Here is a 16,806-nt window from a genome sequence, read left to right on the forward strand (position 1 = left end):
AATTAGCCATGCTCCATCATCCCCTCTTTCAAAACAAGCTCATTTGAATCACTCACCTGCCGGATCGCTCTATCGCAATAGGAATCCATCACCTTCCACCTCATCTACATACCACCTTACAGGAGTGACTCTTTCATTGCAGATATCTTCACCTTACTCCCCTCTGCCAAATTTGCACATTCTAATAATGTCTTTCTCTGTAATTTTAATGTCCCCAAGTCCCAGGCTAACAACCACACTCGAAGTAGCTTTTGCACTGACCACTTCCATGGACTTGCAGCAATATGTGCTCTCCCCCGCGCACAACAAAGGAAACACCCCAGACTTACTCTTCACATCATCCCCATGCATCACCTGTGCAGACCCTATCCCATTTGACTGCTCTGACCACGCCGCCATCCCATTATCAATCACCCCCAGAATACAGCCCACGAAAGTCAGGCTAAACACCACCTCACTCAACGCCGCTCATTCAAAACCTTCCCAGTCAATGATCTAGAAGAAACAAATGCAGACTTCCTCACCACAGGGAATGCCTCAGGCCTCCTGGAATTATTTAGCAACTCTGTTATGAAACTGGTGGACACTCATGCCCCCCTAAAATCCAGCCTGTCTAAGACCAAATCATCCACCCCATGGTACACCCCCGAGCTATCCTCCAACAAACGCTGAATCAGAGCCCCAGAGCAACGGTGGCACACAAACCATAACCCAGGAGACCACACCAACCTCAAATCTCTCAGTGCAAACAGCACAAATTCTGATTACTGAGGCCAAAGCTCCTTACTACTCCACCACCATTGCGGCAGCCGCTAATAAGAGCAAAGCCCTCTTTGAAGTAGTTAAGCATTGTACCAAACCCGCACCCGACCCCGAGGTACCAGCAACTCTGGAAAAATGCAACAGAATCAACACATGTGTTGTTACAAAAATAGACAAGATCAGAGAGCCCATCGAATTAACGTCTCACAGCATTTGCATCCCCTGCACCCTGGCATGCACACTACCCCTCCCCTGGATTTCCTAAAAAGTATTGCCTCCCTCAAACCTACTTCTTACTCTGACGATATAAAATCCCAGCTTCCATCATTAAATAATTGACAGGCCCGGGCTCTATTCACTCCTCAGCATCATCAATGCCTTACTCACACTCTCAAGACTGGTCTCATACAACCTATTTTGAAAAAACCCCAACCCTATATCCAGAAGACCTGGCCAACTCCAGGCCCATTTCGAACCTCCAGTTTATTGGCAAAATCCTGGAAAAAGTAGTTGCTTCACAACTACTTGCCAGAATCGATCAACTCCGCCTCCTAAATGCCTATCAGTCAGGTTTCTGCCCCAAGGGTAGAATCAAGGCGGCTACCATCCAAGTGGTCATGGACAAGGGCGACTCATGCCTCCTCGTCCCCTCCTTGACCTATCAGTTGCATTCGATAAAGTCAACGACTACATTCTTCTCTCCCTCCTTGCTGACAGGATGGGATTCCCTGGCACTGTCCTAAATTGGTTTACCCACTACCTCTCAGGCAGACACTACGCTGTCCAGATGAACTTGTTTAATTTGAACCAGCTCCAGGTCTCCTGTGGAGTCTCCCAAGACTCCATTCCCTCACCAATCATTTTTAACCTTTACATGGAGCCTCTGGGTACTCTCCTCAAAGATCCCAATATAGCCATCCACCAAAACGCAGATGATACTCAGTTGTACGGGAGAGTAAATAGCGTGCAGGACATAATTTGTCTCTGCGATTACCTAGCCATCATCCAGACCTGGATGTCGACTGCCTACCTCAAATTAAAGCCAACCAAGACTGAATTCTTCCTCATCGGTCCACCCACTAAACAAACAACTTGTCCAACAATGGCTCAATGATATGCACATAGAAGGATTTGACCCACAACTCTCAGACTCATCAAAATCCTTAGGCTACACCATTGACAGCCACCTATTCTTCCAGAAACACATAACCAAGAAGGCTCAAATAGACTGGCTCAAAATCTCTACTCTGCGAAAAATCAAACCCTTCATCCCCCCTCACAACTTCCAGACAATAGTGCCCTGGAGGTCTTGCACTTCGATGGGGAAAATGCTCTCCTGAAAGGGCTCCCAGCTGTTCATTTGGCTCCCTTCAAAGCAGTCCATCCTGCTGCAGCATGTCGTATTACGGGGCCACTGAAATGTGACTGAATCGCCCCCATCCAACGCCAAGTACATTGGCTGCCAATACAAGCCAGGATACTGCTCATGACTGCATGTATTATCTATGAAGCAGTCACGAGTAGCACACCAGCGTACCTGGTGGCTAAGCTCCGCATATCTGGTGGCACACGCTCCTCGTGCAGAAAATCGACCAACTGGCTTGAATCACAATTGGTCCGCAAAGAGAGCACCTGCACCCAGCCTCTGGCACTCCATCCCGGTGTCGGCCCTGAATGTCCCCACAATTCTCTGATTTTGCAAATCTCTCAAAACATGGCTCTTTCAACAATACCTGACCAAGGACTCATTCCAATGGACGCACATGCCGACGCACACACCTCACAGTTGCTAGTCCAAATGCTGGCTACTCACACTCTGTGCAGCACTCCGCTGCTCTCGAGATAGATCCACACTTTAAACAAAAAAGCAAAAGAAAATGTGCAGGAGTCCAGCGCTGCACTCATACCACTGTGTTAGTCAAGCAGAATCTTAAATGATTGCTTGCTAAAGAAGCTGATGGGGCATTTTACTTGGAGGATATTATCAGAGTGATTGCTATTTCTACTATGATGGTTATTCTTCAGAAGGCTTTATTGCATAACTGGCAAGCATGAACACATAGAGACAGAAGTTGAAGCATATGTAGGGGGTGCTGCTCAGATGTTTCTACTTTGCGCACATCTATTTCAAGTTATATGCAGAGACCATTTCTTTTTACCAGTCTAGGAAGCTCCCAATGGTGCAAAGAAAGACTGTCCAGTCAGCACAAATAAGTATTTATTTTTTGTCATTTTTGGAAGGCTTTTTGAGCACAGAACTGTTTTATTATTTTATGACACAATTTCAGTTTATGTTGAAAAAATAAGGGTTAATTGAAGCATAATATGCCATGTATGTACAGTGCTGTTAATCATTAACCTGCACTTTGCACAGCGATACGCATGCAATAAAGCTGACACAAGGACTCCAAAAGAAAGCGACTCATGTTCTTACATATGTCAGTCCTTGGACTTCATCACAGTGCAATAGGAAACGTTTGTTAGGTAAGTGTCCAGACACCCAATTCACATTGTATTATAGATTGTCAGCACTATAAGTAAAAGGTGTGAACGCGGCAAAAATAGACATTCTTAAAACGAATCATGTATTTAAAGCATTTATGCTGAGCAGTATCTAGATTGTAACAGTTAACAGCATATTGCAAAAGTTAATTTATCAAGTTCATCTTTCGATCTACCTTGATATGGAAACAGAAGGGAACGTAACATTACAGACAAACCATTTCTTAAGTGGAACGAGTGGAGCACTGAGATTTGGATGAAAAAAAGGTGGGGAGGTGAGTAACCACGTTGTAGTAAGTAGTATTTTGAAAAGTATGTTTAGAGTATTTCATGCTAAAGTCAAACTGCATTGTGTTGCAGAACAGATAGAGACAGGATAGTGAGGATGAAAGTGGTAGAACATGGTCATTCTTCCACGATGTACTGTAATATCTGATGGCCCTAGAACTCCTTCCCTCAAACTACTAGGGAATTACAGACCTTGTTCATTTGTCCGGGCCTCCATGGGAGCAATCACATCACACACTCTGCCAAGTGATCGCTGCTCCATCTCAACTATCAGGTGAACTAAGCACAGAGCCAAGCTGAAATGAACGGAGAATTGCCTACCACGACATCATACACTCCGCCAAGTGATCGCTACTCCATCTCAACTATCAGGTGAACTAAGCACAGAGCCAAGCTGAAATGAATGGAGAATTGCCTACCACGACATCATACACTCCGCCAAGTGATCGCTACTCCATCTCAACTATCAGGTGAACTAAGCACAGAGCCAAGCTGAAATGAATGGAGAATTGCCTACCACGACATCATACACTCTGCCAAGTGATCGCTGCTCCATCTCAACTATCAGGTAAACTAAGCACAGAGCCAAGACGAAATGAATGGAGAATTGCCTACCACGACATCATACACTCCGCCAAGTGATCGCTACTCCATCTCAACTATCAGGAGAACTAAGCACAGAGCCAAGCTGAAATGAATGGAGAATTGCCTACCACGACATCATACACTCCGCCAAGTGATCGCTACTCCATCTCAACTATCAGGAGAACTAAGCACAGAGCCAAGCTGAAATGAATGGAGAATTGCCTACCACGACATCATACACTCCGCCAAGTGATCGCTACTCCATCTCAACTATCAGGAGAACTAAGCACAGAGCCAAGCTGAAATGAATGGAGAATTGCCTACCACGACATCATACACTCCGCCAAGTGATCGCTACTCCATCTCAACTATCAGGAGAACTAAGCACAGAGCCAAGCTGAAATGAAAGGAGAATTGCCTACCACGACATCATACACTCTGCCAAGTGATTGCTGCTCCATCTCAACTATCAGGAGAACTAAGCACAGAGCCAAGCTGAAATGAACGGAGAATTGCCTACCACGACATCATACACTCCGCCAAGTGATCGTTGCTCCAACTCAACTATCAGGAGAACTAAGCACAGAACCAAGCTGAAATGAAAGGAGAATTGCCTACCACAACATCATACACTCTGCCAAGTGATCGCTGCTCCATCTCAACTATCAGGAGAACTAAGCACAGAGCCAAGCTGAAATGAACGGAGAATTGCCTACCACAAAATTGCTAACAATCAGCTTGATTAACATATGATCAGAGATCAAATCACTTTGACCGTTTTTAACACAATTGAGTTTAATACCTCGTGCTTCTCGGGATTACTGAAACATGGTTCAAGGACAATTTAGCTATCATTCTAAAAACATTACTGCAACCTCTGTGTAAACAGCAAGTCACCTATCGATCCAACAAACCAGTCCAGGGAGTGGTATTCATTTTTCCTGATCCAATCATATGTATCATCATACTCTCAAACACGTACAGTTTTTTAAACCTGTATCTGTGTGATATATAGAGCACACCTGGCTCAAGAGCATCGGTGCACTGTGCAAGAGTTCAAGGAACAGGTTGGCAGTTTACAATAGGCCTGGAGTGGTGGTAAAACTGGGGACATAGTTACCTAAGGCATTCAAAGGAATTCCCTAAAGAGCAGGGTTTGCAGTTATTTAATGATCTGCTGGTGCATTGGAGTGGACTCGAATTGCCACTGGGGTGATGTTCCATTATACAGAGGCATAGCAAGAAAAGGGCGCTTTCTGGGTCTTTTCCCTGCTGGCTAGTTTGGTTTCCATCCTAGCAACGGTCTGGATTGTTCACGACCAGAGGCATTACGTTTGTTTGCAAGGTACGCAGGAGTCTGGGTGATGGTTGCCTTGTAGGTGATGTAGGCAATTTTGGAAAGGACCATGGGAGGGATATGGAACCAGTGCAAGTCACGCAGGGTGGGGGTGATATGGTCGTACTTTCTAAAAACGGTGAAAAGGTAAGCTGCTGCATGATGGACTGCTTTGATGGGAGTCAGGTGTACAGCGGAGAGCCCATTGAGGAGGGTGTCACCCCTACAAAGTGTGCAATGAAAGGGAGGCTGGTGATTGGTCGGTAGTTGGTAAGATCTCATGGGTTTCTTGAAGGGTGGGCAGATCAGTCCTGCTTTAAAGCAGCTTTTGAAAATACCCTTGTGAAGGAGGCATTAACAATATGAAGGAGAGCAATGAGAGCATGAGGTGGGTTTTCTTTAGGAGGTAGGATGTCATCAGTGTGCGAGGTTGGATTAGTGATGATGTGAACGTGTCAGTGAGTTGTTTGTGGTGACAGAGGTGAAATCAGTATAGTGTAGAGGGCTCAGTGTGGGTTAGATAGCAGTGGCACAGATGATTTGGTGGCATCGATGTGCTGTCAATTGTGTTGCTTTGGTATTTCTGAGTCTGGGAAGCGGTTTGTGCAGTGTTTGACTGTCGCTTAGAGAGCATTGCTCCTATGGGAGGCTGACACAATTGCTGAGGAGTTGTAGGAGGCTTTGGTTTCAACAATCAAGGCCTGCTGTGTTGAGCATAAGACCTTTAGGATGACGAGGTTGGTTCTCAGGTTTATGCCAATGTTTTTCGTGTGGTCTGATAGTGTGTTTGCTCTCAGCTAACTCCTGGATGTACCATAGGGTAGAAGGTTTGACTGTGATAAGTTGTATTTTTAAAAGGGCATGTGTGTCAACCAACTCCTATGAGGTTTGGTTGAGGTTTTCCAACCCGGAAATGCATGTTGGTGGTCACATGGATGTTGATCGGCTTAATTTCCAATGCTTCCCCTGAGAAGAGTTTGAACGAGTGATGTACAGACATGGGGGTTTCCCTGTCTTTTATGGGAAGGGAAGATGTGTGATAAGGTGGCAGGGATTGCAGCGTGATCTGTCCAGTCGAGTGGGATCGGGTTGAAGGATTTGATCATGGGGAAATGGAGAGAATGAAGTCAAGCATGTTTCCCCTGATGTGGTCAGGGTTTGCACATGTTGCGTTATGTGCTGGGATGCTGCAGACTAAGCAGAGCATCTCACGTGTTTTTAGTTGCCTGGGTTCTGGGTATGTTGAGGTCCCTCAGGAAGATGAAGGTAGAGTACGTCAATGAAGGACACAAGAGTAGGTCAGTGATTTTGTCCATGAAGGTGCCACATCTATGAGTAGGAGCACCTTAGATTATAATGCTCTTTGGTTGCACACCATTCGATTTTATGGATGACCATCCTGCCACCCCTGATCTTTACCGATCAGTCAGCATGTTGAATGCTCTATCTAGGTCTTATGAGGATGTTGAAGACACAGAAGGAGGTGGGACGTGATCCAGGTTTTGGTGCTGGAGATGGCATCTCTGTTATGAGGGGTTATACGATCAGTGATGCAGCTGCATGTAAGATGGGAGGGTAAGTATTAAAAAGTGTCAGAGAACACAAGTGGAATATGGGGGCTGGAGGTTTGGTGATAAGGGGAACAAGCACGAGGTTTGAGAGGTTGGATGTTTGGTGCTGATGAACGTGTTTCTGGGAACAATGAAACTAGCAAGCATAGGGATGGTTTGTGGTTGTAGGAGACACATGGTGATGTCCTAGTGGCTTAGGTGGGACAGGGGAGTTGCTCCTTTGCCACAACAGGCCCTAGCAGGCACAAACGGGACAAGTCCTTGTTTTTGTCCATCCTTGACTGAGGATGCCAACGTTGGAGACACCTAAGTACGTCTCATGAAATAGGTTGTTGTTTTAGAGTGAAAGAGCAGAGTAGTGATAATGTGACAAAATCAGTCTGGACTCAACTGCTGTCTGGTGAAGTTGACTTTTGAACGCCCAAGCTGGGTAGGAAAAAACTGAAGTGATTGCATACCAATGGGCAGGTGGGAGGTGGAAGAGCATTGATCATATGACCAAAGCAGCCCGAACACAACCACAGCATGATGGAGTTGCCTTTTAAATGCCTGAGTTGGGCGGGTAAAAACTGAAGCCCTAAGGGGCCAACTGGAAGGCAGGAGGTGGCATAGCAGTGATAACATGAATGAAGTAGCACAAGCTCTACCACGCCCTGTTGGAGCTGGCTTCTAAAAGCCAGAGCTGGGTGGGGAAATCAACAGAAACGCGAGGGGCAGACCAGTGATCACGTGACCAGAGCAGCCTAGACTCAAGCTGGATTTTGATCAACTGAGTTGGATGGGGAAAAACTGAAGCCCTTACTTGTCAGTGGGCGGGGGCTGAGGGGGCAGGAGCAGAGCAGTCATCATTTGACCAAATGAGCATGGACGCAACCATAGCCTGGTGGCCTGGCTTCAGAATGCCCGTGCTAGGTCGGAAAAAAAACTGAAGCCCAAACAAGCCAATGGGCTAAAAACCTAGATCTGCTTTCTCTTTGACTCCTGGGCGAGAGGCCCAGTGATTTAACAATTAGTAAAGGAAAGAAAGGGGAAGTGCTAAGCAGATGGGTGGGGCAGATGTCACGTAACTTAGATCCACTCTCACCAGCTGACCAAGTGCAAATGAAAAACAGCTTGAAGGCAGTGAACATGTGCTTACCAGATGTCCCTTCAATGCCAATAAATGAGCCACTGTCCTGTAATTGACAACATTCTTGGTCACGTGATCTTCCTTGCCAAATGGATATATTTTTACTACATAAGTTCAAAACACACAAAATCTTGGTGGGAAAGCTAAATCGACGACCACAAAAACAAACCTGCCCAAGAAAAAGACTTGGTATCCTACATGTCAAATATGGAATTCGTCCCAGTGCATCCGGTCCCCAAGCTCAGTGTTGGCCATACACCTGACACAGTGTTTTCATATGATGGCATCATTAAAAACTTGACCAAACAGTTCTCGTCAGACCAATAACTAATCACCGGCCAACTAGACACTTCAACACCATGTCGCTCAGTAGTTAACATGTACACTCAAACCTCCGCCACAGAGGTTAGACCAATCATAACATTCTCCATCAGCAATGTTGCAATGACCTTCATCACCCCACGAGAAAGAACTCTGAGAGGCGAAATTGTAAGAATCCTTGACTCCTTGCTCCAGCACTCAATAAAACCCCAAAGACAGTGGTCCGGCAAGTAACAAGTGATTTGACCAAACCTTGGTGAGCCTATGTAGGATAGGGTAAACACTAAAGCAGCCCGGCATAAAACAAACAAACACAAGGCAAGCTTGTTTGTCAAATGCATTTTGTTATAAAAATGCAATCTGAGGAATAAACACAAGAACCTCGTCATTGAGGCACCTTATACAAAATTCCACGTGTTCAATGTACGACAACCCCACAAAGCCTTCACAATTAATTAATGCTATCCATCCAAAAAGAAATCCGAAAATAGTGCAATCTTTTTAATCAAAAAAGGTAATTACATCAAATGTATGGTAGACGTATTTAGCGGGGGTGGCGGTGACGGGAGAAAGGTGTAGGCAAGCACAGTAAAACACTTTTCTGCATTCTTATTAACCCCGCTGCTTACCTGTCTGCGGCATCCCCGCTTACCTGAGTTCAGCGATCGCTGTGGGTGTTCTGGGTGTGAATCAGGAAAGGTAATGGGTGTAGGAATACCCACGAGCCCCTATAAAGAAACACGAGGTTAAATACACCACAACCCAAGGAAAGGTGGACAGAGGTAGGCTGGGGTGTGATCTACACTTGTTTACTCCTTTTTGTTATAAAATATAAGCAGTTCCTATGGGTTACATGTCTTTATACCGAAATATTTTATAAAGAATTAACATATATTGAATATTTTATAATGAAAGATTTTATAGAAAATGCACTTTTAATTTTTGTGGGGGGCCACCATAAACCCCCGTTTCCCACCACTAAAAACAAACCCACCCCAACCGTTTCCCAAAAATATGTAACCCTTTACCCCACCCCTAAATGCATTCTCTATAAAAAATGTTGTTATAAAATATTCGATATAAAGACTGAATACCTTCCTATGCCTCAGCAGCTGCATCTAAAAAAAGTTTAAAAGATCACTTAAACATATATATAGTTCTTGTAAACCGCACTTTATAATGAAATACACTATTTACAAAGAGTAATTACCTGAAAGGCACCCTGGCCAGGGCTGCCTGAAGGTCCACTTTGCCGGAGGTGGAAAGTTAAAGTGCTCATGTGCTGGTAGATGATTTTTTTCAGGGCAGCAGCAGCATGGAAGGGACCCCAAAGTCTTTCCTAGCGAGACAACATATGCCAAAGGAGGCCCAGCACAATCAGCAGCAGTGTGGGGGCCTCTGAGGGGAGTCCTGGCTGAGCTGCTTATGCCAACAGCGGTCGGACACTGATTGCAGAAACCATAGGTTGGTGTAGCACTCCCCCTTCACAGAGAGCACCCAGGAAAGCATGGGCCACAGTGGTGAAAGGGATAGTGCTCCCCTTCCTCACTGTGAGTGTTGATCAGTGCTTAATTTGTGGGGGTGGTTGCCGGTCCCCAACACCGGCACTCTTTTTTGGGGACCGGAACATCATTGGGCGGCTTCCGCACGTGTAATTCCTTTGTTTGCACACTTAAACTAGTTTCATGATCATCATAAATAATTCTGCTGCTGCTCTCCTTGCAGAGACATGGCTGGCTCCTGGCTGGCCGGGCCTACAGAGTACAACAACAACAGCCAATGAAAACCAACATGCTGTTGTTACTATGCAGTACCTGATACATTCTGTATAGTAACACAGAATGCACAGTTTTCATTGGCTGTGTTGTTAACTTGTTGACTCCAGGCTCCAGCCAGTGAAATGACATGATGACGTGAGTGTGTGGGAGTGGGTGTCACGTGGGTCTGTTGTTGAGCAGAGGCAGGAGCACACTGTTAAGGCGTGGTGTGGGTGAGACTTGTGTTCTGTTTGTGCTTCGCCTCCGCGTCCAGGCCTACTTGAGTTCCTCAGGGGCAGGCCAGGCCGTGCCGCGCTTGCTGAACAATGCAGCGCCGCTGGCGGTAAGGTAAGTGAAGAAAGTTAACTTGTTGACTCAGACTGTCTTTTTTTCTATCTGTTCGGGCCTGCAGTGCCGTCGCGTCTCCACCAGCCTCCGTGAATGTACAGGATGCTCAGTTCTGTGACATCCACGGTGGCGGGTCCTGCGTTTGCGCGTCCGCCCTCCATATGACGGGGAGTGGAGTGCGACCCCCCCGCACACCCGCCCCCCCAAATTTGACCCCGACCGCCGGTGTCGTGAAATGCAATGCAGCATGCTGCATGCATTGCAGGCACAGCAGTGTGTGTGCCACTGCTGCCGCAGCCTGCCCCGTGGCCGCCCTGCCTGCTCTGCAGCCGGGCTGGTGCCTGGCCCGAGTGCCGGAGTCTGACTCAGCAGCAGGCCGCGGCCCACGAGGCAAATGCGAGCAGGCCGCAGCCCACGAGGAGAATGCGAGCGGGCCGGCGGCGGCGCTGGCTAATGGGATCATGATCTACATGCATCAATATTGATGATGCAGATGATCCCATAGCCAGTGCGGCCGCCAGCCGCTGCCCGCAATAACAAGCCGAGCATGAAGAAGTGCGGAAAGCGCCATGCCCCAGCTGCAGCCTTGGTCTTTCCCCTCTTGGGAAACTACAATGCTTTAAACAAGTGTGCTCGACTTTGTGAGGCTCAGCAGAACCATCTGATCAGCAGTCCAACCAAATGCACAGTCAAGCTGGTGCTACGTGGGTAACATTGGGATATGAAGCAATATGTATAGGTGGAGGCTGCACCACCCTCCTATTACCACACCTCCACCGTTGTGAGGCGGACTTACATTTCCATCCAGCACAAACTTCAATGTTGTACCCTTATAGTTGTCAGAATACACAATTTGCATTATATGTTTACCTAATATGGGTCCAGAAAATGTATTAAATACGACTTTGGGAAAATACGTGTGGAATGATTGTGCAACTGTTTGTGATTATTTGATGATAGCTGCATAAATTAACTTACATTAATAGGCTCAATCAACCTTGTGGTGCAATTAGATCACAGATTACAAGACCGAAAAGCGGACCAGATAAGGTTAGACAACCTTATCAGTTAGACAAGCTGTGTATGTCCGGTCAAAGGATAATGTTCCACGTACGTTGGAAAACACGGTAGAACCCATGCAAATCGGAGGTGTACGGCCCCCTTTAACCAAAACTGAAACAAGAGAAGGCAACAACAATTATGCTTATATTGCGGAAAATCAGGCCACCTCCTCAAAGAATGTCCAGTTAAACCACCAAGGAGAGCCACAGAGAAGGAAGATGATAACAAGGAGTCGGAAAACTACCAAGCCTGGCAAGTGTAGAGGTCCGCTTGTCGAGCAAGAAGGATGAGCCACAGACCTCACACTTTGCAATACTAGTAATTTTGATCAATCACCAACAACCGTCTCGGATGCATGCTGTCGAAGCATATATAGACAGCGGAGCAGTTGCGAATTATGTAGATCAAGATCTGGCAGCAGAGATGGGGCTTCCCTTATGCTCTAAGTCGACTACTGAAAAAGTTACTACTGTTGATGGGACAGAAATAGCTGCCGGGCCAGTAACCCAATGTACAGCAGCACTAACCCTACTGTGCCAGGATGGACACCGAGAATCTATTGCATTCGATCTCATCAAAGCTCCTCAGTTTTGACTAATCTTAGGGATGCCATGGTTGGTAGCTCACAACCCTCTAATAGATTGGCGTGCCAAGAAGTTGGCATTTTCCGATGATTGTGCTCGCACCTGTTATTACCAAGAAAAGGGGAAAACAGACTTATGTACATCTGCTACTCCCAGTACGGCGGCGATTGTACTAGGTGTGACTAGGACTCTACCAAATGAATACCAAGATTTTCAAGACGTGTTCCATAATGAACAAACCAATACTCTACCACCGCACAGGCCCTACGATTGTCAGATCGACCTCATACCTGGTGCGCAAATTCCTTGTGGCCGAATCTATGCACTTACTGAACCAGAAAACCTCCAGTTGAAATCTTATCTTGATCAGTGCCTGGCAAATGGATTTATCCGCCCGTCTAAATCACCAGCAGCCAGTCCCTTATTCTTCGTACCAAAGAAGGAAGGAGATTTGAGGACTTGCATCGACTATCGCGCATTAAACCAGATCACAATAAAAAAACGTTATCCACTGCCCCGTATTCCCAAATTATTGGATCAAGTCAAAGACGCCCAAATCTATACCAAACTGGATCTTAGGTGGGCATACCATCTTGTTCGAGTGAAGAAAGGAGACAAATGGAAAACCGCCTTTTGTACCAAATACGGCTTGTATGAATACCAGGTAATGCCTTTTGGACTTTGCAACACTCCCGCTGCATTCCAGTACTTTATGAATGATGTTTTGCAGGAGTTAATCGATGTTTGTGCCCTGGTTTACATTGATGACATCTTAGTGTATTCTGCTACAAAAGAATACCATGTCAGGCATGTCTGCTCCGTCCTTACTAAACTCCGCCAACATAAACTGTATACTAAACTCAAAAAATGCTCTCTTCATGTCATCGAAGTGGAGTTCCTCGGTTTTATCCTCACACCAAAAGGTATCAGAATGGATAAACACAAGGTAGATACCATTCTTAACTGGCCGTCACCAACTTAATTTAATGGAATCCAGAGTATGTTGGGCTTTGCAAACTTTTACTGCTGATTCATCCCAGATTTTTCCCAAATAGTGCATCCAATTACATCATTATTGCGGAAAAACAATAAAAAGTTCCATTGGACCGAAGAAGCAGAGAAGGCCTTTCAAGAATTTAAGAAAAAATTAACTTCTGCTCCAGTTCTATGGTATTCTTGCTCAGACCTCCCTTATATAGTTCAAACAGATGCCTCTAGCATGGCTATGGGAGCTGTTCTCTCACAAACGGACCCAGGAACTGGCCAGTTACACCCTGTGGCCTTCTGGTCACGAAAATTCTCACCTCCCAAACTCAACTATGCTATCACAGACAAAGAACTCTTGGCTATAAAATCAGCTTTCAAGGCATGACGACACTATCTCCTTGGTGCTGACATACTGTCATGGTTATAACTGATCATCGAAACCTGCAATATCTAAAAACAGCAAAGGCTCAATCAACCCATCAACTGTGGTGGGCTCTTTTCTCCGCTGAGTATGACTATGTGATCACCTACCAGCCAGGAGTCCGAAATGGAAAGGCAGACACCTTGTCTCGCATGGGTGTTGATGAAAAGGTATACATAACTCCAGATGCAGTAGCCATCATTCCAGAAGACAAACTCCTGGGTCTTACGACAACATTGACACAGGGTGAACTCCAAAACAAGATCCAACTCCTAATGGATCCCACACTCTCACAAGAGTGGTGTACTCAAGGAGAACATTACACCATTAAAGACCAGTTACTGTATTTTAGGAACCGTCTACACCTCCCAAATAAAGATTTACAAGAGCAGGTTATTTCGGTTATCACGACTCCTTGATTTAAGGTCATCCTGGAATTGCCAAAATTCTAGCTAAAGTAAAACAAAACTATTGGTGGCCCACATGGCGTAAAGATATCATCCAATTTATCCAATCTTGTGGTGTGTGTGTGCACAAAACAAGTCCCAAAAGCAGAAACCAGCTGGTCTTCTCCAACCATTGGAAATTCCTCCCGTGCCATGGCACACACTGTCCCTTGATTTCATTACAGATCTATCTCCCAGTCAAGGATTCAACACCATCTTTGTAATTGTAGACTTGTTCTCTAAAATGGCACAATTTATTCCTTTTAAGGGTCTTCCAAATGCATCCAGTTTAGAAAAAGTATTCCTGGAGGAAATCGTACGGCTACATGGCTTTCCATCGGTCTTGATCTGACATCGAGGTAGTCAGTTTGTATCCAACTTCTGGAGGAAATGCTGTTCAATGACCCAAATTGACATTCGACTATCCACAAGTCACCATCCTCAAACACATGGCCAAACAGAAAGAACATACCAAACCCTCGAGCAATACTACTTACGTTGCATGTTACATCAAGTAGAAAGAAATTGGAAGGACTTGTTATGGATAGCTGAACATGCCTATAATAATTCATAACACACCAGCACTGGACAAACCCCTTTCTACACTATATATGGTAGACATCCACGTACTTCAGAATTGGATCTCCCAACCCCTTTGGAAATGCCAGCGGTTAAAACCCTACATACGACTATTTCCCAGGCCTTCAAAGAAGCAGCAGAACATTTACTCCAAGTCAAGAACAGACAAAAGAAATTCACTGAGCAACATCGTAGTAAAGCCCCCGACTATCAAATTGGAGACAAGGTCTGGTTAGCATCAAAATATGTGCCCATAAAAAGGACTCAGACCTTTCGTCCCAGATATCTGGGACCTTATTCTATTGAATCCATAATAAATCCAGTGGCAGTTAAATTAACCCTACCACCCACTATGCAGATTTATCCTGTGTTTCACGTATCACTCCTGAAACCGGTACAACCTGGTACTCGGGTTACAACACCACCATAACCAGTATTAGTTGACGGAGAACCAGAGTCTGAAGTAAAGGATATCCTAGACTCAAAATACACCAGATCCAAACTATACTACTTAGTTGATTGGAAGTGATACGGCCCTCAAGACAGATCATGGGAACCTAGTGAATACATCCATGCAACTCGCTTAATTAAAAGGTTCCATCAGAATTACCCAGCCAAACCAGGACCAGGCAGAAGTGCCACCGTGAGAGGGGCCTTGGGAGGAGTGCTGTCATGACCCTTACCACTGGCCCTCACGGCAAGTCAGCCTTCCAGTTAGGGCCAGGTCAAAGGCCTTAAAACCTCATCCAAGACTCTCTTGGCGCCAGGCTCATAACCATCATGAAGACCAACATTAGAATGGGACTATTTACTTTGGACTATTTAACTTGGGGGTTCAGCCAACATGGAGACACACACATAGCTCAGTTACAAGGAACTAAGCTATGCGGTCTAGTCTTTTGGGTGTGGCAGGCCTGGGACTACTTTACCTGGACTGCTTTGGGTGTGGCCGGCCTGGGACCATTTTATCTGGACTACTTTACCTGAGACTATTTAAACCGCACCCAAACAGCAGAACACACTTCGCGTTATTCTGCTTTGGGCAGCGTAACGCTCACCGTGTCCAGTTCTTTGATGCCAGCTTACCTGAAACCAAGGACCTGCAGAGAGAGAAAGAACACTACAAAACTTACCTGGAATAGTATCCTGTCTTCAATCCATCGCCTACTTCAGTTCCACTCACCTAAATGTACAAACTCCATCATCCGGCACCACATGCATCCTGGAATACCATAACCTGGAAAGAGGAGAAAGAAAGACAGCATTAGTAAGCGTTTACTCATGTTTCCTCCCGAACGAAGAAAGCCACACAATTCTTACCTGGGTAGTCATCTCCTGGTCAGTATCATCGCTGGAACATCACAACGCTCGGCGAGGAACATCGCGACATGCAAGGAGAGAAAAGGCACAGGTTAGCAATATAAAAGGCGAAACAGCTCTGCGCATCGCACATTACTCACCGGACAGCATCGCGCACACCACGCTTTCGCCTACCAGCCCATGCTCATCTTCAAACTGCATGACAACACTAAAATACCTTTCCATACCTAAAAGGAAAGAAGCAAGACATTATTATTTGAACTAAGAGGAACATAAGAACTGCATATAAAGACTGTAAAGCAGCAAACCTGCAGAGTCGCAGCAGGCCTGGATTCCCACAGGGGGCTTGCACCAGTGAAGTAACTTGGTCACTGCTCGCCCCCCACATCTACACGCCCCTGCCATGAGGAGCAGGACGGAGAATCCACCTTTTACAATATTAAGGTGAGGAGAAAGCCCAAGGGGGAGGAAGGAGTTGAGGCCAAGGGAGGTGGGAAAACATAAAGACAATCTGGTATTGAATCCATCTCTCCTATATTGCAGACCCATCTTTAACCAGAGGCCTTACCAAGGGACTGGGAGAGGGACCGAGAGTGAAAATCATCCAACCAGGCCTGGGTGATGTCCCTGTGGATACTAGGTGAACGTAACAGTTGGCCCTGACTCCGGCGAGGTTCTTTCACACGCAGCTGTGTGACGCCGTGCTGTGAGACCTTTGCAGGCCTCTGCAAGCCTTCTTGCAAACTGGTACCAGTGACTGTGTGGTAGGTGAAACACACCCCCTAACCCGCTTCTATGTTATTTGATT

Source organism: Ambystoma mexicanum, chromosome 2q (genome assembly GCF_040938575.1).
Source record: "Ambystoma mexicanum isolate Mex_15411 chromosome 2q, UKY_AmexF1_1, whole genome shotgun sequence".
NCBI lineage: Eukaryota > Metazoa > Chordata > Amphibia > Caudata > Ambystomatidae > Ambystoma > Ambystoma mexicanum.